Source organism: Neopsephotus bourkii, unplaced genomic scaffold (assembly GCF_033783945.1).
Source record: "Neopsephotus bourkii isolate Nb327-2 ecotype Australia unplaced genomic scaffold, CSIRO-AGI_Nbou_v1 NB_1234, whole genome shotgun sequence".
NCBI classification, from domain to species: Eukaryota; Metazoa; Chordata; class Aves; order Psittaciformes; family Psittacidae; genus Neopsephotus; species Neopsephotus bourkii.
The window spans coordinates 2,461,061-2,483,093 of NW_026901719.1; the positions used below are offsets into that span (position 1 = coordinate 2,461,061).

Genomic DNA, 22,033 nt, shown 5'->3' on the forward strand with positions numbered 1-22,033 from the left:
GGATTCATTAATGGGATGCTCAAGAGCAACACATCCGCAGACTGGTGAGTGCCTTTGGTGCACTGCTGGTGAAACCTGTGTGCCTTGAATGCGGAGATGTTGAGAAGGACAGACTGGCTTCTGTACCTTTAAAACTTCAAAACCACCAGTTTCCTGCAGTTTAATGTCACTGAGAGAGAGCGTTTCATATCTGCAGAATGACAGTCTCATTGATGCTTGATTTGTGCTTTGTTTTCCCCTGTTATAACTGTTATGATCTGAACTTTATGAAATGTTTCTTAACAGTTTAAAGAGTAAATTCCATATATAACTTAAAATTAAACAAAACAATTAGGTCCTGAAATAAAAAAATATTGCTTTGCATCTGACAGGGACTATTAATTTTATCCAGTAAGGGCTGCAGACACACTGGACACAGGCAGCTAAGATGGAGTGCCAAGGCTGCAAAAAACAGGATAAATGGCTGTTTTGCTTAAGCCCATTTGCTGTTGATCACAGTATCACAGTATCACAGTATGTTAGAGATTGGAAGGGACCTCAAAAGATCATCTAGTCCAATCCCCCTGCCGGAGCAGGAACACCTAGATAAGGTTACACAGGAATGTGTCCAGGCGGGTTTTGAATGTCTCCAAAGAAGGAGATTCCACAACCCCCCTGGGCAGCCTGTTCCAGTGTTCCGTCACCCTCACTGAGAAGAAGTTTCTTCTCAGGTTTAAGTGGAACCTCTTGTGCTCCAATTTGTACCCATTACCCCTTGTCCTTTCATTGTTTGCCACTGAGAAGAGCCTGGCTCCATCCTCGTGACACTCCCCCTTTATATATTTATATACACTAATAAGGTCACCCCTCAATCTCCTCTTCTCCAAACTATAGAGACCCAGCTCCCTCAGTCTTTCCTCATAAGGGAGATGCTCCACTCCCTTAATCATCTTAGTTGCCCTGCGCTGGACTCTCTCCAGCAGGTCCCTGTCCTTTTTAAACTGAGGGGCCCAGAACTGGACACAATATTCCAGATGAGGTCTCACCAGGGCAGAGTAGAGGGGAAGGAGGACCTCTCTCGACCTACTAACCACCCCCCTTCTAATACACCCCAGGATGCCATTGGCCTTCTTGGCCACAAGGGCACAGTGTCGGCTCATGGTCACCCTGTCATCCACCAGGACCCCCAGGTCCCTCTCCCCTACACTGCTCTCTAACAGGTCGTTCCCCAGACTATACTGGAACCTGGGGTTGTTCCTGCCCAAATGCAGGACTCTACACTTTCCCTTGTTATATTTCATCAAGTTATTCCCCGCCCAGCTCTCCAGCCTGTCCAGGTCCCTCTGGATGGCAGCACAGCCTTCTGGCGTGTCTGCCACCCCTCCCAGCTTAGTGTCATCAGCAAATGTCCCCAAGATGGACTCAGCTTCTGGGTGATTTCATAGTCTGTATCTGACCCCCAACACTTTCACTTGGACTTATTTTCACACATTTTGAAGTAGTTTTGTTGGCATTCCTTTTCTGTGAATATTGTTTTAAATAATGATTTGTAAATGCATTGCATCAGTCATGTTTATAATGGTGTTTGCACCCTTTGTCGTGCATAAAGGCCACTTAATCATTAAAAATACCCCATCACATCCAAGCTTTCCACTGAGATATTTGGCAGTCTTTGAAGGCTTGGCAATGTGACATTACAGGCACTTAAACATCAACTGCAGCTTTTTCACAAGCTGATTGAAAAAGGAAGGGGGAGAGGAAAGGCATTTTTAATGTATGTCTCAGTGTAGGAATAGGAGGATCCATTAAGAAGTGACAGAGAGTAATGTGCTGCAGAGATGCCCAACACAGCATACACGTTTTCCTCGCGCCTTCCACAAAAAGGGTTGTACATTTCCCCACAGTTGCTCTGGCTGGTCAGCCTTGGAGGCTCAAGCAATACCTTAAGATGCCGCTGCCCAGGCAAGATAATTCTTGGCAAAGCTGCTGTGACAGCTGCCCAGGTTTCCATTTTATGCCAGAAACTTTATGCTGCTACGGTCATTTGGCCGGGAGTGAAATTGATGTGCCACTTCCCCTCAGGAAGGAGCTCAGATAGTTGTGGACAGTAAGTTCATCTTGTGCCCACTTTGCATTTCGTCCATGAATAGTCAGATGCAGCCATGGCCCCAGGACTCTGTGCAGCAGGGAAATGCTGGATGGTGTGGTTTGCCCATCTTATATCACTGAAATGCAACCGTAATTATGAAGAAAGCAAACTTAATATCCCCAAGCCTAACTGTTATAACCACCAGGTGCTCACTTCCGATGCTTCATCTTTCCAGTTCCCTGCTGGTCTTCACCCCCCTGCTACTTCATTTCTTCTGAGAACAGCATTAGCTGATTCTGCCACTCTTTGAGCCTGCTTGACTGTGCTGTTCCCTGGGGTAAAACATGGTTATCTTGGTGAATCTGATTTAGGCTCCCATTTCATAATTTTGTTCTCTCCAGCTACAAGAAAAGTCATAATTGGTGACTGAAGAGCTTCCTTAGAGCAAAGCATCATTTAGGAGAAAAGCATTTTGAAAGAAAACATACCTCACTGTCAATAAAACAGCTTGCACTCCTACCTGCTCCCAAGGTAATTAGTGGTTTTCTACATGGGAGCCCTGTAAGGACTTACTGCACATTTGATCTTCTCACTTCTTGTCTCTACCAGAGCTCCCTGCCCTACCCTGAAGATGCAGGGGCTCTGTCCAGGCCCTTCCTATCCACTGGGAGGCTGACAGCAAGGCAAACTCCAAGTCCGGATAAGCAATATTAACACACCACCTAATGCAGAAGCTCTTCCAAGCTGCCAGCTTTCTCTGATGGGTTTCTGGTACACACACATTGCCACATCCCTCCCCTTTCTGCTGCCTCTGCCTCTTCCCAGCCACAGCATCATCACAGTATAGCAAAGCACTGGCAGAGCCATCTGAAGACTGCCAGCTTGGGACAGCTCCCCTCCCTCATGGCAATTAGGAAATGAATGCTGCCTGACTGGCTTTTCCTCACAGAACCAAGTAGGTTGGAAAAGACCTTTAAGATCATCAAGTCCAACCTCATGCTCCATTTGTGTTCCACATGGATCAATTTTATGTGTGACTGCTGTTCCACTAAGACTAAAAAAATATCAATTTATTTAGATGTGTTGCTGTTTTACGCTTCACCACTTTACTCATTTCAGTTTCTGTTAAGATGGCAATATGAAATACTAGCACCCTAACTCATAAGATGTATTTAAATTGTAGGCACAGTGACTAGAGTTGTAATTTTTGTTGTTTTGTTTTGTTTTGTTTTTAAGATGTGAAGTTATTGAAGAACCATGCCAGGGCATTTTAATGAAGTTCAGAAATATATATTTGAAATTTATAACTGGAAAGCAAAAAGAAGGCAATGTAGAAGAAGGACTAGAGACAAGGGCCAACTTTTAGCAGCGTATCAAGTAAGGTGAATGGAAATCAGTTCATGTATTCCAGCTGTACACCAGCTGAAGTATGATTTAGAGTACACTACAGCTATTCAGGATCTAGGATCTGATTACACAGACATAAGAAGTATTGAAATATTCTTACATTTTCTCTCTGATAAGCCATGTAGTGTTGTATATACATTAATAAGCTGTTAAGACATAGTTATCTTGGTACTCACTCAATGTTATCATTTACTGTTTGAAATACATAAAATTAAAAGTAATTATGTAATAATTAAAAAGAAAGGAAAGCATTGTATCCTGGAAATTAATGACATTTATCCTTTGACTTTTATCTTATCTATGCAGTACAGGATATTTGGAATACTATCCTGCTGAAATTTAGTCAGGAAAATACACATACACTATGAGAGCTTCTGAGCTTAAACCCCTTATTGCTGAGAGTAATTAACTCCTTGAGTCTCAAACTTTACCAGATGAAATAAAAATTTGATATATAAAGCACCTTCAAAAAGCTTAAGTGCCCAGCAATACAAGAGAAAACTTCTAAATGTCTTTGATTTTTCTCTAGCCATTGAATCTCATTTTTGCCATGAAGTGGGAAAGCAGTGAGGGAGAAGAGAGAGCAGCAAGCACTAGAGAAGAGATGAAACAAATCAAAACAAGTTATAATGAACTTTCCCAGACCTGTACATGTTTTCCTACACAAGCCTGTGATCCTGAAATCACCCTGAATTTTCTTGTCCCCTTCTCCCTCATTTTGACTGCTGTTGAGTCTAATTCTTGCATTGTATTCTATGTTAGGTATGTGCTCATATATACTCCTGTGCCTACCTAAAGTGTATGTTCCTTCTGTCCAAGGCAGTGCATTTAGATTAAATTCATGGTCAATTTTGTCCACTAGCTCCTTTAGAGAGCCAGGTAATTTAGGAATACCTTGACAAAGCAAGCTATTGCTTGCGTAACACCCTTTGATCAAAGCATTTGCTGGGAAATGGAAGAGCAGCATTCAAGGCAGAGCAAGACTAAAAACACTGCTCACATTTTTTAGATTAGAGATTAGGTGGAAAGAGAATGAGGGACAAGGCAGAAAACATAAGAGTCACAGGGTATGAATGTGTGGGAGCATAGCTTTGTAATCAGGGATGTGGGTGTTCAATGAGGATAGAAAGGTCCTGTGTTCAGGTCTCTTCTTCATAGGCACTGCACAAATCTATTAATGAAAATGCTCAGGGTAAAATACAGAAGCAGTGGTGGGAGTGGGTACCACACCTAGACCATCTACCCCTTCGCAGGGCTCCTTCTCCTCACTGGTCCACAGACCTTCTTTGCTGACTTCTCTGGCTCCCTGCTCCTTGCTAAGTTGTGAGGGTCCCCAGCAGAGCCACAGAGGTGCCTGTAGCCATCTGCTTGGAGCTGTGACATACCCACAACACCAAGGTGGACTGAAAAAGGTATCACCTTTGCTAAATAATTCAGGAAGCTAGTGTGGAAAAGGATGCTTTGAGGAAAATAGATGTTTTAGGAATTAAAAAAGAGCCAGCCTCCAGGTTCCTTATGAAACCCAGCTAGATAAAAAAAACATATGTGCAACACTTATATTTATGCAAATATAAGCATGGGAAGTACATGCTTTAGGATATACAAGGGGGGGGGGGGATTATCTTATCAAGCCAGTTTGTTGGAAAGGAGCTTATACTTTTAATGTTAGAAATAGCTTGCTGTTTAATGACATAAAGGGAGGGAACGGAGGAAAGGATCTTTTCACAGGAGTTTGCAGGGCTCATTGAAAGAGCTTTAGACTAAATTTGAAGGTGGAAAGGGATAAAGCCAGGCTCACTAGAGATAAGCCTGAGGTCAACATGCCAATGTTTGAGGGACGATGTGCTTGCAAGGTCCTTTGATCTGCTGTCTTAGTAAGGGATGGAGAACCATGAAGTGGCAAAGATGCAAAGATTAGTGATGTGTTAGAAATCATGCAAGTGCTTGAGGATGGTCATGTAGGAATTAAGGCTTCTCCCCCAGAAAGGTGGCAGCCCAACTGAAGCACATCTACACCAGTGCATGCAGCATGGGCAACAAATAGGAGGAGCTGGAAGCTACTGCACAGGAAACCTATGACAGTGTTGCCATCACAGGAACATGGTGGGGTGACTTGCATACCTGGAGTGCTGAAATAGATGGCTATAAACTCTTTAGAAGGTATACGCAAGGCCACCTTCCTCCATTTACTTTCTCTTTCTCTCCTCTCTCTCTTTCCTTTCATATAGATTTTGGGGTAATTTTATTATTAGACTTTACATATAAGACGGGAAAGTAGCTGAAGGAGAAAAATGTTATCAGTAAAGCTTGATATAAACAAATTGTACTTTGGCAACTTGTCAGTATAATCCCAATATTGTTGTTTCCCAGTTTTAGAAATTTAGTCTTAACAATTCAGAAATTTAGTCTTAACAATTTCATTTGAACAGTTTAATTTGAACAATTCCATGAAGAAATACAATTCTGAAGAGTTTAAATAAGGAGAATGAACTTTGACTATTATAGATATAGAAATGCAGTTCTGTTATCCAGAAGGGGAATAATGACCTTATTTGTTGATTAGCAAGGGAAACAAAGAAATGTTGAGTTACTACGTTTGTGTTGTTTGCTGCAACTGTTCTTGATTAATTAGAGTATGAGGTTAAATTGTAATAATAATAGTATAACTGATGTACTGATGTAAACTTGATATAACAGAGAGATTTGTGTTGCCAGTAATAATTAGATACCCTAATGTTTTAATCAATAAGATTAAGAAATGTTTGGGAACCAATACATAATACAGCTAAAATGATGCTTAAGAGGACAGCTTAAAAGGCTGTTCTTTGGTGCTGTTCCTGAGGTGGTGTTTCTGGACACAGCAGTGTTATCCTGCTCTGCCAGATGGTGCTAAAGATAAACAAGGCAAGCTGAAGCATTGGTGGAAAAGAACACTGTTTCATTTCAGCAATAAAATGCTCAGATGAAACTGCTTTTCTAAGGCTTTAAGTTTTTATAAGGATGTCAGTGTGATTAGTCAGAGATAATCCTATCACAAGTCACAGGTACTACCCTGTCTGCCTATCCTCAGGGGGAGCAAGACTTGAGCCTAGGTCTTACCTTCCCCATCAGCAGCTTCTGAGACTTTCCAGGGCTGGATGCTAGATTTTTCCTCCTCTTCAAAAGCCAGCACAACCCTGATCCATCCACAGCTCATCACATTCAATTTTCTTTTTCATCTGCTTACTTCTGCAGTAACAGAAATGCCAAACTAGAAGAGATCTGGCCCCTTCTCTGTGTTTCTGTATGTGAACAGCTGAAGAGAGTAATACACTGAACAAAACCAGTTGAAGATACCAGAGCTTTACTCCTGCTTAAATATATTTCAGTGTATGTATCTTGGACTTTACACACAGATCTCCTTAACAAAGCTCTCTTCAATGTGCTGTCAACTGAGAGAAATCTGGCAAGAGTTTTTGAAAATGTTTACTTCCAGGAATACTTCCAAAGCATGAGAAGTCCTGTGAATTTGGAGTTCAAATGATGAGGTGTGTCTTAGTTCATTTTAATCAGGAAAACTATCATGTTTACTATTTTGCATCCCTTGGGTTGTCAAGCATTGGAGCATTGGAGCGGGCTACCCAAAGAAGTGGTTGAGTTGCCATCCCTGGAGATATTTAAAAGACATGTAGATGTGACATGTAGAGACATGGTTTAGTGGTGACTTGTCAGTGCTAGGTTAATGGTCAATGATCTTACAAGTCTTTTCCAACCTAAATGATTCCATGATCCTGCTTTTTCCTCTGGTTTGCATTTCTCATTTAGAGAGAGAACTGAACACAATCATTCAAGTGAAACAATTTTCTTACACCAGAGCAACTTTTTTGTAACAAGTCAAAAGATGCTTGGCAGAGCTAGCAATGTCCAAGAGATTCTCTTTTAGATGTAATCAGATGCAGATGAAATGCCACACAGAGTTAATTAAAAGAGCTGATTCCAAATTGGGCTATGGTTGCAGTTAATCACATAGATCCTTGCCAGAAGCATATAGATAGCAGAACTTCTTGGCCTCAGATAATAGAACAGATAATTGCTCAGCAACAGAGAGCATATGTCTTTCACTGCACATGATTGTATTATATTGGACAAGGTTTCCTAGGAGAAGCTTTCTGTTTGCATGCTCCTGCCCTATAGCTCTGTGTTTCAACCAGTCTTCTGCAAAAGGACCTGGCCATTCAGCCAGCTTCATTTGAAGACCACTTCTTCCAAGACAAAAATGGCCTTCAAGGTCCAAAACCCCATCACTAGCATGAAAGAAAATGTTTTCTCTCACCTTTGTGCTTTCCCTTTAATTTGCTCTTTCAATCAATATTGCTCAATATTCCACTCACACTAGCCTACAGATGGCTTCTAACTCTCCTTTCCCTGTCTTCATTGGTTGTTTGTTGGTTGTTTTTTTTTTTGCCTTTTTATTTCTCTTTTCTGTGGTATTTTTTCCTTCTTATATATACAGATGATACCTGCATATTATGCATACCACTGAGCCCAGGTTTGCACTCCCTAACAGCTAAATGCTCAGATCCTGTAGTATCCTGCAAGTGACTTTAGATATCTAGGACTTTTCAGCAATCTTTGGTGAGCATTGGGATCCTGTAAGGATCTCACCTTCTTAACAAATACCTTGTGCCTCTTGGGGACAGGAGAAGAACACAGTCTCAAGGCTGTTGGAAACAGGGAAGAAGGAGAATGAAGGTGACAGCTGAGATGGAGAGGGATCAAGTAAGGAGTTTCTCTGAAATAAATTTTCCAACTTTGGCTTGTAATTGTAATTTATGACTGTTGTTTTTCTGATTTGTGGGTTTTGGTTTTTTTTTTGGTTGGGTGGTTTTGTTTTGGTGGGCTTTTCTTTTTTTGGTTTGTTTTTTATTTTCCTTTTTTTTGGTTGCTGTTGTTGGGTTTTGTTTGTTTGCTTGTTTGTTTTCTCCTATTGACTACCAATTATAATAAAAATCCTAAGCAAAGCAGCTTGGCAATTGAGACCCATGCATTTTATTTCAAGGAAAATGTTACATATATACACAATAATGTGAACAATCCTGGGCATTGAATCGGAGACCAGGAAATTTTATAGCCATTGCCTTAGTCTCCCTTTGGCTTGCTGAATCTTGCACCTCTGCTTGTGCTCTAGTCTCACAAGAGTCTTCCCATCCAACTAGGTTGCTGTGAAAAGTGGGACCTTCCTTCAAGCACATATTTGAAAGAAGGCCACCATGGCAGCCATGGATTCTGCTATCCGTGCCTATCAAGCATTTTACTGGACAAGGCTCTCCCAGGACTGAAGTGGAGCTCAGTGACTCTCTTAATTCTTTTCCAAATCACATGAGACTTTCAGCAGGACCTAGCACTAGACTGGGGTATTCCTGTGTGTTCACAAGCACCCCAAGAGCTAGGCTATTGCTGGACAAGCATATTTTTTCAGTGTGTTCTTAGGCTTGAGTGCCTAACTTCTTCAAGTCCCATTCTTAGAAGATGTAGTAGTGTATTTCACCTTCTTTTATGAGCTGCTTCCTCAAGCAGGGTAGCCATGGCCATGGCTGCATGGGCATTGACTTACTCGTGCAAATATGAATCACGTAGTCAGACTTGCACAAACCACTCTGTGCCATCAGTGTTTCTCAGCTGTGGTTACAGGAGTTGTTGCATGGCTTGGTTGTGTGGTTCCCAGAGTGGGAATGCTTTCTGCAGAAACATCCTTTCCACTCTGTTCTTAGCCTTACACCTGCTTCACTGATTTTTTTGTAGTGCTTTTCATTCTCCTTTTCCCTATGAATTTCACTACTTTTGGATGTGGTTTTAACTATACCTTAGAGTCTTTTACACCTAGAGCTGTTCAATACATTAGCCTTTTAAGACCTGCTGTTGAATGAATAATGCACTGCATTTATAGACTACAATTAGGCTAAATTAAACCAATTTCTCCTATTCCCAGGAGTGCAGTGGACATTTCTGTTGCAAAGGCTGGAGGTAACACTGCAATTCTTCCCCAGGAAACCAGCAGGTTCTCCAGTCTGTGTGAGTGAAAATAAGGACTTTCCTGCATTGCCTCTCTCAGGACTGATAGGGACTCATAGTTTTCTATATAATTCCTGGCCCTCCGTATCCATCCAACCATCAAAAACACCACATTTCCTAACTCTGATTTAGCCACTGTGGGCTGAGATGCGTGCATCTCACCTGAATTGCTGTTGTTTGTTTGGTGACAGAAATGAATCAAAGCTTTCTCAGCTTGCAGGTGCGGTAGTATTGAAAACCAAAGTAGTGAAAGAGAAACTGTGGTCTGTTTCTAGTGGGACTGAATCACCAAGGCCTGGAGAACTCTTCTGTGCTCATACAACTCTTTCCAAGCACTGCCTGAAAAAACACCTTCCTCCCATCCAAGAGGCTTCTCCAACTCTCTGAGAGAAGATGGGGCCCACACTAAAGCATGTAATCTAATATATACTCAGTTTTATTTCTAGGTACTTGAAATCTTCTGAAGGATGGAGAAAGTAAAATAGGTGAAGTTACCAAAAAGTAACATAGCTTCCTAATAAAGGGCTTGGTGATTAAAATGCTCAGAGGATTGTTATACTGCAATAAGAAAAATTCCTTGTGTAGGCATTTCCAGGTATTTCTTCAAGTGAGGGAAAGGTTATGATGAAAATAAGGTCACTGAGTATTTTCTGCTGATGACAAGCCCAGACTCTCTGCAGAATTTAGGTAGTTACTGCACCTTGCCAAGTGACAGGTCCAGTGATATAGAGTATGGAAAAAGAATTCATTTTCTGCTGCAAATAAAGTCATCATTCAACTGTTCACCCCAGAAAGTTTCAGCCAAGAAGCTAACAGACCTGCTTGTTACAGAATATATTTACATTTTAACTACAGTAATAAAATTCTAGTAGCACAATTTCAGTGGAAGCACAGCTCTGCTTCAGATCCTATACAATATCAGAATCTGTGGGATTTGAGGCACTGTTCACATAGCATTGTTCACATTGCCAGTGAACACAAATTGATATACAGAAACAAATCTACATGGTCTGCACTCCACTGCTATTCTCTGCTTTGGAGACAAAGTGCTTAACAAAAAATTAACTTGCTTTTATGATAAAACATATTTTAAAGAATAAAAAGCAATTTATATTATTTTTTTTTCTTGCCTGCCACTACTTTACTTCTGCGTATTTGTATGCTACCTCCTACTAAAACCAGATTTAATTATACTGCTGTTACTGACTATGATGCTAAACTCCAACTCTCATCATGGTCTATGGCTTATCATCGGAGGGAGGAAAGAAATGACTCACCTTTTTCCATTGGGATGAATACACTCATCTCTAGAAGATAAAAGCTGCCCAGACTATTTCGAATCCCTTGAACCAAATCTAATGCATTTTCAAGTAGAGAAAATTTGCTAAAGATTGAGCAAAACCTGAAACTTTTTCTCCCTGCATAAACTGCTTGATTTCAGCAGGACCAAGTCAGCCTTAGTCAGGGAGCTGTGACTCTATAGCAAACCATATTTTTGCTAAGAGAAAGGGCACAGAGCCAATTCTAGTTATGCATGTTGGGTGATTGTATTGAGCATGCACAAAAGACGTGTATGCCAGAGTACCAGCTCTCTGCATAAAGATCTTATGATTCTTCTTTCCTCAAAATTCCTCACAGACTGCATTTGTATCACAAATGTATCTTTTGCCTTGTTCTACCTTGCCTTTGCACATCCTCATCAAAATTCAATTTTATGGTTAATGTAAAATTGTTGTGCAAAAAGTATTAATTTAACAGAGATTATTTGGTAAAAATAATTCCCACAGGTTCTGTTTGCGTCTCAAGAGCTCCTCTAAGAAAGTAACATAAATTGCAAGCAGAACTCCTGTGATTTTCTGGCAGTCAGCCCTCTAAGTACTTTTCTTATTTCCAAAAAAATTTGATGCATTTTCCCCGGTTTGTCCATTTTCATTAGTGTTTAATGAAGTCTCTGCAGACTGTGTGCAGCTACTGTTTGCATCATGCAGTTGTGGTACCTTATTTTGTATCTACCTAAATCAGTCCAGAAATGGAAAATGATGGAGGCTTTATGTGTGGTGCTGACTCTGGAAATGAATTAATGTTTCTTCCTATACATTTTCTTCCAGAGCTGTATGAATTTTACATGTCTGATATAAACAAATATAATCAATAAAGCAGGAATGTCACCATTGCTGATAAATGAAGGTACAGCTAGAAACGACTTGCTGAGACACAAAACATCCTAGCCATACTTTTTGAAGCAGATACTTTTCTATTATTTGTTAGGATGAGTCCTGGCTGCCAATGGAAGTCAGTGCTGGGAATTCTCTTCCTCCTGAATATGTTTGGAAAGAGGTAGTATGTGTATCAGAGCACTGCCAGCAGAACTACCTTGGGGAAGGTGCCTCCATGGGGCTATGCACAGCCCCAAGCAGCAACCACCCCCAGCTCATCGGGGCATGGCCGGCTTGGACAATGATGTGTGAAGAAGCCTTGTACAGCAGTACATAATAAATCCCCCAAACAGTAAACAGCTGGCAAGGAAGAGAAGTCAGCAGGCATCATTTGCTCTTTTTTAAAGGGCTGACATACGAAAGGGAATACAGGATAATCTGCAGTTGCATCAGATTTTTTGTAATACAGTGTGGAAGTTGTGCCTTTTGGAAGTTGAAAAGCCTTTAAGAAGGCTTAAAGGCAGTCAAGTAAACAAGGAGACTTAAGCTCTCTTAAGAGTACAGGCAGTGTAAAACAAACTGGCACCACACCAAAAAGGTGAGTAAGAAGTTTTCTTGCCTCAAAAGAGACTAATCTCTGGGCACCCCATGCGAAAGTATTTACGTTGCATCTCTGCCTTGAGGACGGGTTGGTGGTGCACAGTGATGGTGTTACATACCTGGTAAATGACACTCAGCATCTACGCCTTGTCCTGAAGAAGTTGAAGGTAGTCTGATGCATGGCTCATGATCACCAGTGTTTTGGTCCCTGACACATTAAAGCTTAAGAAAAGCTCTCTTCAAAAAAGCTTTTACTTTCTCTTACCTTCAGTGGGACACTTCTGAACATAAACTTCCTTAGACAGGAAAAAAATGGGATTTTGTCAAGATGAATGCCAAGAGAAGCTAAAATCCTCAGCATTTTGCTGGCAACACGCAATGCAGTCAAATGAAGACTTGTCATTACAAGCTGTAGCCTATAGTGGGTAAATAACCTGCTACAAAGACTGGCATGAAATGACCTGCTAAGACTTGCCTGCCAAACAGTGTGCAGGTGCCTCTGCTTTTGTTTTTTCCTGTCAGCTGTTATTCTGTGACTAAAAATGATTTTAGGCTCTATTTTGTGCTGCTGATCGTCTTCCTACTGGGTTTTCTCTGATGTGTGCACCCAGCAGCTGTGGCCCTCCAGGTCTCAGATCCTTGAGAAATGCTTTAGTTTCCCCAAACCAGCAACTTTCCATGTGAAAGTCAGAAAGAAAAGACAAGGAGGTCAAAACAGAACAGGCTTTTTACTGTGGGACAGTGAAAAGTGTTGTTGCAAGTCTTCTCTGTACATGAGTAAAGCACATATGCTGAGGAAAGACTACTCAACTAGTGAAGAACCTGGAGAGATCTCCCTAAAGCTTTCTATTGCCTTTGGGCTGCTGTGCAGCTTGTTCAGATGAAATTAATCAGTGATTTGTACACTGAATTACATTTATTTGAAAAGCTAGTGGGTTCACTTTTTGACAAAAGCCCTCATTATCTATTTACAGTAATACAATTCTGAGTTTTGTTTGGAATAGTAACATTGAGTTTAGTTATGTCACTCCAGTATATTTTCTTTCTTCTCTTTATAATTCAGAAATACTGAACATGTCACATTTCTCTGCATGGCAGCATACCCTGTTATTTGCAGATACTGAAAATAATATTTTGGCTACAATTAAGATGGCAGCAATCAGCTGCTTGTTGTTAGTGAAATGGAGTGATGCATTTCCAGAAAGTGAGAATTCATAGCTTTGAAGAAAGAAAAGATCTGTCGTCCCATAGCAGTAAATAAAATGAGAGTTAGTTTCAACTGTTTAGAAGGGGAAGCTTAGAGGCTTAATTGGAATACTTTACTAGGGTTTTGTGGGGGTCAACTGTTTGTTTTTTACTTTTAGCACTTTCTGTCTTTTGTCCCATTTTACACTTTCTGATTAATATCTTTTTATGATCTGAATTCTGTCTTCCTTCACATAGCAAGAGACCTATCAAATGATATTTCCACTGATCACATCTGGATTTATTATTTTCCTCCTTTCTCATTGCTCAGATGTTTAGATATAAGGAAGAAAATAAATGCTTTGACATCATTTCTAACAAGACAGAGGAGACAGGCCATAGCTGTCAAGGGAAGTGACAGCCGCAAACAAGATATACATCACTTTGTTCTTCCCATCAAAGCCTTTGGTTCATCTCTAGCATTTCACCAGACAACTGTCTCAAATGGTTTTTTTTTGGACAAGATCTCTCAATAGACTGAGTTTTCCTTTCTCTATGAGAATCATGTCATCTGTGTTACAAAAGCACTGGACCAGCACCTGATTATTGGGTTTGCTCCTGTTCAGTCCTGGGCTTTCTGTATGCTTTTGGATGTTAGCACTCAGAAGAGGAATCGTCTATTTTAAAGCTCAAAATTTAAAATTTCGCTGTCATACCACCTGCACTTCCCTCCAAAGCAAATGGAGGGAGGAGGCGACCCTCGGAGGTGTCTGCCCTCAGAGAATTAACAACCAAGTGCCTGTGGGCCACCCTAATTTGCTGCAGAGCCACACTGTGACCATGCTATACAAACACCTGGTTACATGTCCTAGATCCTGGCTCAAGTCCCTCCGTTACTCATCTGTAAACATAACAGTTGGTCCTTTTGCCAGTGAAGAGGCACAAATCCATAGGTTGGTGACTATTCAAACAATATGCTGATGGACCAAAGTTTTTTCTAACTTGAGCCACAGGGGAGGAGGGTTACTCTGAACTCAACAATTTCAGCTGTGGAGAGCACTGTGATACTCTTGCAGTGTAATCAAGATTTTGTGGGCACATGATCTGACAAATCTTGAAGCTGATAATACAAACTACCAGTGCCTGGGCATACATTTTTGCAGTAGCCATCAACCCAGGCACCTTTTTTTCTCATGTTCTGTCAGTCTGTTAGTATTTCTTTGTCTGTGACTGCTGTCTGCATCTGAACTGCTCTTTCTTGAGGCCGGAGGCAGAGCAAGACCACAAGCAAACAGCATCTTGCATCAGACACTGTTGCCTTGGGAAAACATTCTTGAGCAATCTTGCTCTCATAATGACACCCTATTTATTTACTTACGCTGATATTCCTAGAGGAAAACTCTTTCCCATTTGTATTAGTGGTGCTTGGATATCTTAGCATAGAATACGTGAACAACAACAAAAAAGTAAGCTATATCTGAATTTGAATGTGCTTGGACTTGCAAGTCCAGAGGCATTCTGCCTAAATCCTATTCCTTCCAGTGATTCTGCATTTCTTCTTTCCAGGCTGGTAAGACTGTCAAATGGATTTGTAAGTTAGAGTAGCTCCAAGGTAAATTCCAGTCTTCCCCTAAAGTGTCATCTTAAGGCAAAGTCTAAGAGTCTGGAACAACCTAACCAGAGCACTGGGCCTCTGCCTCAGTACAATGATTTTTTTTTTTCATAATGGTATCAAGATATATGATCTACTAATCATGTTTTAAATAAGGAAAAAAAAAGGCACATAAAAGTTACATAAATCACCCAAGCCAGTGTTTAAACATTATTCAGCAGCTGATGAATGCTTTAATTTTCTAGTTCTGAAGTAATTACTTCTCTTCAGGTGTAGATTTGTATATTTTGTAGCTCAGAAGCATTTTCAGAAATTGGGATGGTGTATTTGTGTACTAAACTGATTTCATTTAGAAAGCACAAGAATAGAGTAATAAAAAGCTATTTCCTGATGAGAACCAGTAGCTGAATGAAGTCTCGAAAGGAGACAAAGTGCTTAACATAGAATCATAGAATAGTTAAGGTTGGAAAGAACCTTAAGATCATCTAGTTCAAGCCCCACTGCCATGGGCAGGGACACTTCCCACTAAACCATGCCACCCAAGGCTCTGTCCAGCCTGGATTTGAACACTGCCAGGGATAGAGCATTCAGAACTTCCCTGGGAAACCCATTCATGGATATATTTGAGTTGTCTTTTATGTTCTGCCAAAAAAGAAGCCCATTCTTCTTTCTTTAATGGCATATAGATTTCCAGATTGCCCACTTAATTATCCAGGTATCATTTATTAGGCCAGGAAAACACATTGACAAAAGGTATTTCTAAAATCTTGTGGGCAATGACTAGCCTGAAATTAATTCTGAATGAGATTTTCTCATCTAGTTTTACTTAGCTGTTTTAAGAAGTGTTTATTATGAAAGAAAAGCTCACTTACTACAAGCAAAATGAGCAAAAGTAACACATTTTGGAGCATTTAAAAATACAACTGCTCTGCACCTTCAAGCCATGTGTTGGCAGAGATGTAGTGGATGTTATCTATGGCAGTTCTGCAGTGAAAAGTGCTAGTGAAGTGTTAGTGTTCAGCTGCCAAATAACAGCTTGAATTTTGAGATTAATTGGCTTACATGTCCTTTTGGTTGGCTGCACTTTACCTGGTGATTTAATGGGTTAGATTATTACTGTTATATAACTGTTATAACACGAAAAATGTTTTGGGCTATTTTTAACTAAAAAGTAAAGGAATAAGCCCTTTGCTTAGCATTTTAAGCTCTAAATGTAAGTGTGCTTTTGTCCCTGAGCCAGAGATGATGGAAAAGGGAAGAAAAAGTGTTGCTATAATAGGAATGACTGGTTTCTCATGAAGGTGTAGCTTCAAACGCTGCCAGGGCTCTGTGCAGGGGAACTGGGGAGCTTGCCCCTTTAGACAAAACAGCAGCATCTGGAGGAAGTGGCCTCTGGGACATGACTCAGGTATTACTATTTCACCTGACACATGGAGAGGAAATCTCTCATTGCCTTTTCTGTGTTTGAAAATCTTCTGAATCCTCTTTGCCATGGCTATCACTTGCCTCATTTACCACCTAACCTGGAGACAGCAGCAGGCATTTCATCCTTGCGCTCTCCCCTTCTTTGCAAGGGGAGCAGAGCTGTGGCTAAAACCCACTTGCTGTATGGGTTTGTGGTAGAGAAGTCTGCATGTAATGTCTGAACTGAGATCCAGGTTATTCTGCTGTTACTGCCCCTGGGAGTCCTAACTTTTTATTGCTGCTTACCCAATTAGCCCTCCTGACACATCCTACATCATATGAAGCCTTGCTGTACCAGTTTAAACAGTCACTTCTCATAGATAATGTAGGTTATACTAGTTTAGAATTTTAAAGAATAGCTATTATTTGAGGACAGATGAGGCAAGATGCGCCTCACAGTAGATTTTCTCCTTAGTCTAGTGAAAAAAAAAATAAAAATAGCAAAAGCCCAAAGCTGAAATAATTCAGAATTTTTCAGCACAGAGTAGGTGCTCAAGCACTGGAACACTTTTCCTGGAATCTCAACAGATTTTCTGCCACCTAACAATGAAGATGAGTCCTGTCTGGTCAAATCTTGACACTGTTGACAGGCAAACTGAGCTAGTCACCTTCTTTTTTGTGGACAGGCAATGTAAACATAGAAGCATACTGGGAACATGGTTTGTGTCTGTCCAAATTGGACAGTGAAAATAGTAAGATTAATTTTAAATTGAAAGCGTGCATTTTGCCCTGGTGACTGCAAAGGCAGTTTTGGCCAACTGACTCGTCTGTGAATTTTTGTTCTGTAGCTACTGCAAGTCAGACAAAATGAATTATACTGCAAATTCCTTCTTACCTGTCCTGGGTTCAGCAGTAGCTGTCATTTTTTCCCTCTTATTAGCCGGTGCAGTGCTCTGTTTTTGACTTTCAGCCTGGGAACAGCACTGATAACATTGATGTTTTTAGTTGTTCCTCAGTAATGTTTACTCTGACCAAGGACTTTCTGAATCTCATGCTCTGACAGGGAGGATGGCAAGATGGGAGGAAGCAGAGACAGAACACCTGCCACAAACTAACCAAAGGGGTATTCATACCATAGCACATCATGCCCAATATATAAACTGGGAGCAGTTACCCGGAAAGCCCAGGTCACTGCAAGGGTCAGGCTGGGTGTCGGCGGGTGGTGAGCGACTGTGTTCTCTTCCCTTGTTATTTCCCTTATCATTATTATTATTGGTGGCATCAGCAGTGGTTTGTGTTATACCTTAGTTACTGGACTGTTCTCACCCCGTGAGAGTTACATTCTTTTGATTCTCCTCCCCATCCCTCCGGGAGCAGGGAGAGAAAGCAAGAGGGGAGCGAAAGAGCAGCTGCGTGGTTCTGAATTACTGGCTGGGCTTAAACCATGACATAACTCAAGCTTGTTGCATGGGCTTAGTATGCAAAGGGTAGTGAAAAGCTGTGATCCCGGTGTCATGCAGTAGCTCATATTGGAACAGACTGATCTCAGCCTAGAGGAGGAGTTCTAGTGGAACAACCATCTGCACAAGGAAGACTCTGATATTTGTAGAACTCCCAAAAGCTTAGCAGTGCAGCAAGAAAAGTGGACAACTTAGCTCCAGTATGGTCAGAAACAGCCAAAACAACAAAAGTCACTCTGGAAGCTCTGACTTTTACTTAATTCTCCTCCCAGATTAGGTTGTTCTAGGTAGCAGGCCAGTCAGCATTCATGGAGCAGAAGAAGATGCCAGCAAGGGGTAAGATTGCAAAAAGGGTTTTTAGTACATTGTCTAGGAAGTGAAATCATGACAGAAACCTAAACTGAAACAAAAGTAAGCAAATTCATTAGGAAGTGTTGCAACTAAAAGAAAAAAAAAAAATCTCAGATCAAAATGTTTTATTTGGGAAATAGAAACAAAAATAATAAATACTTAGGTTCAAACAAAGAATTTCATATCAAACCCTAGGAGTCATGCAGAAATGTCTTGTTTTGTGGAGAACATGAATTTGTAATGTTGTTATTTATGTTAAGAGGAGCTGTGGCTGGGGTTGCCTTTATGTGTGTTCCCTGCTTTCAGAATAATGTTTAGTGAACTGAGGAAAAAAACCTTAAAACAACCAACCAACCAAACAAAAAAACCACAAAACAAGACAGTTTTGCAAGGCATTTCCAGCAATGATCCTGCAGATCCCCATTTAAGTAAGCCCTGTTGAACCCTATTGCATACTTTATTGAAAATATTTATGTAACATTAGAGGACAGCAGGTTTGACTACAAAGCCTCTGTAGAGCACAAGCATTCATGTAACTTCAGTTTGTTTATCACAAACATCTAAGCTTGCAGCCACATTGCAATGTTACGAACATTGCTGTATTTTTACTCAGGTATTTCCAAGGCTTTATTTTAAATTAAAAGGGTCTTGACTGTTACACGTTATTTGTCCACACTGCATAGAAAGAAACTCCCAGGGACTTTTATAGTAACTTGGCAGCTGTGCTCTGCAACATAACTAGATCTCTCAAAAGACTGAGTAATTTTCCCCTGCTAATTTTCTTTGCAGAAGAAATAAAAGTCACAGTGAAAATCATTCTTTATTAAATGATATTTGTAGCAAACTGAAACACAGAAAACGAGACTGAAACAATTTATTATTTTTTTTTTCCTTGTTGCAAACTGCTTGTTAACATTCAGCCCTCTGCAGATAGTGAGGATATATATACGGCTTTTGCTATTCCTCATTTCTTAGCAGTCTGCCTGGGGTTGAGGCAAAGGAATAACTCTTAGAATGGAATTACAGAAGGGAATTTCTCCCTTCTATTTCCTTTTGCTGAGAGGGTTATAGTGTGTCCTTCAAGAGGAAATTGAGTTTCTCAACTGAAAAACACACAGTAAAAGGGAAAACTATGTTCTCAAGGAAAACCTTGAGAAACATTATAAGCACTGAAATCTTATGTTGTTACATGGGAAACAACACCTAGGACTTTATGTGTACTTCTGGAATGTTTCCGAGTTGTAGCTATTGCAGGTAGGGCAAGAAATATGCTTGTTGGGGTCAGACCAGGGGCACCTCTAGCTTTTCCATCTGCTTCACTGCATATAAGCCTGGGAAGGCATGTGAGCCTATCTTCTCTGTGGTATTCCCTTCTACTTATAACAGCCATAAGGGTTGGATGAAGGATGCTGAAAGTTACATCCTTCCCTATTCCCTTTCCTGCCTGTTGATGGGCTTGTTGTCCAAATTTGTCCAAACCATTTTAAAGTCTGCTAACGTTGTTTGCCTCCTTCCCAGGGCAGCACATTCCAGAAGTTCTCTATCCATTGCTAAAAAACCCCACTTTCTCTTGTCCCCCTCAGGCTGGTCTACTCATTTCCTTTTTGCACAAAGGAACAGCATACAGTCACTGGCTAGTCACAGTTTTAGGGTTACTCATGATTTTATAAAAAATTGCTGCATTCAATCACCTCTTTTGGACATGGAAAAATCCAAACTAACTTGGTTGCTTATCATACAATACTGGCCTGCAACTTCAACCATCTTTGTTGTGCTTCTCTAACCTTTATCATATGTTCTATGTGATCTGAGAAGCTGTGCATGGTATGTGTTGTATGGTTTGATTTTGAAGATCTGTTAATTCACATCATTTAGCTGCTGAACTGAAAATACTATCTTTCTGACACAGCACTACTATAGAAATTCAGGTAATATAGTCTTCCAAGATACAGAACAAAACTTCTAGCAGTCTAATTACTTAAAACATCAGTTCATTTAAAATCTTAATTTCACAACATAAGAAAAATATCTATGAGCTACTCTTTCACATAATTTTCTGTCAGAAACACAGTGTTTAATGGACAGAACTATTTTATTAGAAAATAAATTTAATATTAAACATTCAGCTTAATTATTGTAAATAATTAATAGCTATGCTGTTACACTGACACTTGAAATAATACTTGGCTCATGAGAAAATTTTCTTTTACTGAGGTTTTGAAATTTTCAGAACACAAAAAGTGTAACTTCAATATTGAAAAGATATACTCTTCCCTGTCTCACCAGAAAACAGGTAGGCAAAGCAAATCTATTAAAAGTACCTTCAGGTTACTTTTGAAAGTTCCTTCAGGGCTGTCATTTCTACAGGTACTCAAGCTACAAGTTCGCTTGAAGTGAGATTGTTTCTTACAGGTAAGCTGGAAGTAATGCTACTTTCACAGAAAAAGGATGAAGAGTACTTTACTGAAGCTTGTGCAGTTAAGGAAATTACAGCAGTTGTTCAAAGCAGCCCTGAGGTTCATACTATTATTTTAGCACATTAAGCAGCTGTGTCTTGAGTCAATTTAATTAGTGAATTGTATGCTCTTTAGTTTGATCATGACCCAAACTCTTTTAATTAATTAACCCAGTTCTTCAAAGCAGTGAAATTGAGTCATATCTCAAACGAAATAATTGTTATTACCTGATAGGTCCCATTAGAAAAGCTCCTGATTTCAGGTAGGACAGGCAAATCAAGGACCTCTTCTTTTTTTGCACACAATTTAAATCTTGCACCCCACTGTAGATGTGTTCTACTGGGGGACAGCTGCTCTCACCGCATTTGGTCAGGTTAGATATATGATACTCTGCTTCTTGTAGTCGCTTCCTTTTTCCCTTCCTTACATTTATCAGCCTCCCAAAACAGCAATGGGAGGGAAATGGAAACTTCACATCTGCTGGGTTTTCTGGCCTTCATTTGTGATAATAATACCTATTTTCTACAATCAAACAGTATTTCTCCTTTTTTAAAAATAAAATATTTTTTTTTTGCCTATGTTCACATTGACAAGTAGCTCAGGGCAATAGGACTGAATCCGTGAATTCAGACATTAGTGCTGAGGCCTTGACATCTACTCCATCATGGGGTGTGATGGACCTACTTCGGCCAGTTCCCAAAGGCCCTGATCCTGATCCCCTATCCCACATATGGCTTAGACCTGGGACCAGTCTTTGGTTCTGACTCATATTCCTGAACTGAAGCTCAGCTGCTGCCTGCCTGGAGCAAAAGCACCAGTCTAGTTTGTGTAGACCAAAAAAGGTTTAAGGACTGAACCATCACACCCTCTATATGATCATGATCAGATTTGCCCTGGAAAAGCTACACTGCTCTAGACTACAAAACAAATGTAGACTTGGCCTTTCTCTCCTTGCAGGTGCCTTCTGCATACCTTTCCACTGCTTCTGATCAGATGCTCTTTGCTTCTATCCTCACCAGCCCATGCTGCCATACTTATCCAGACACATCTCTGACATGGTTCCAATGAGAGTGTTAGGGTTGGATATCTGGAAACAGCTAAGCTCAGCATTCCCCTATTCTGATTAAAAAAGGGTTGACAACACAACCCCAAATTATAACAAAGTGGAAAATGGGAGGAATGATTCACTTAATAACCCAGCAATGAAAGCAGTGACTCAGCTGAGAGGGAACAATGACAGTTTGTCCGCACTTCATCAGTATTGGTATGAGCTGGTATTTGCT

The 22,033-nt window shown here is 40.4% G+C and overlaps 1 long non-coding RNA gene across 1 annotated transcript; it reads right to left on the minus strand.

Annotated features, from left to right (window-relative positions):
- Positions 1-1,435: 1,435 nt before the first annotated feature.
- LOC133218292 (uncharacterized) lies at positions 1,436-21,187 on the minus strand. Its single transcript, XR_009727093.1, has 3 exons — positions 20,978-21,187; positions 6,575-6,703; positions 1,436-2,469 (listed from the first exon to the last, which is right to left on the minus strand). It is a non-coding gene; the product is annotated as an uncharacterized LOC133218292 (long non-coding RNA).
- Positions 21,188-22,033: the final 846 nt, after the last annotated feature.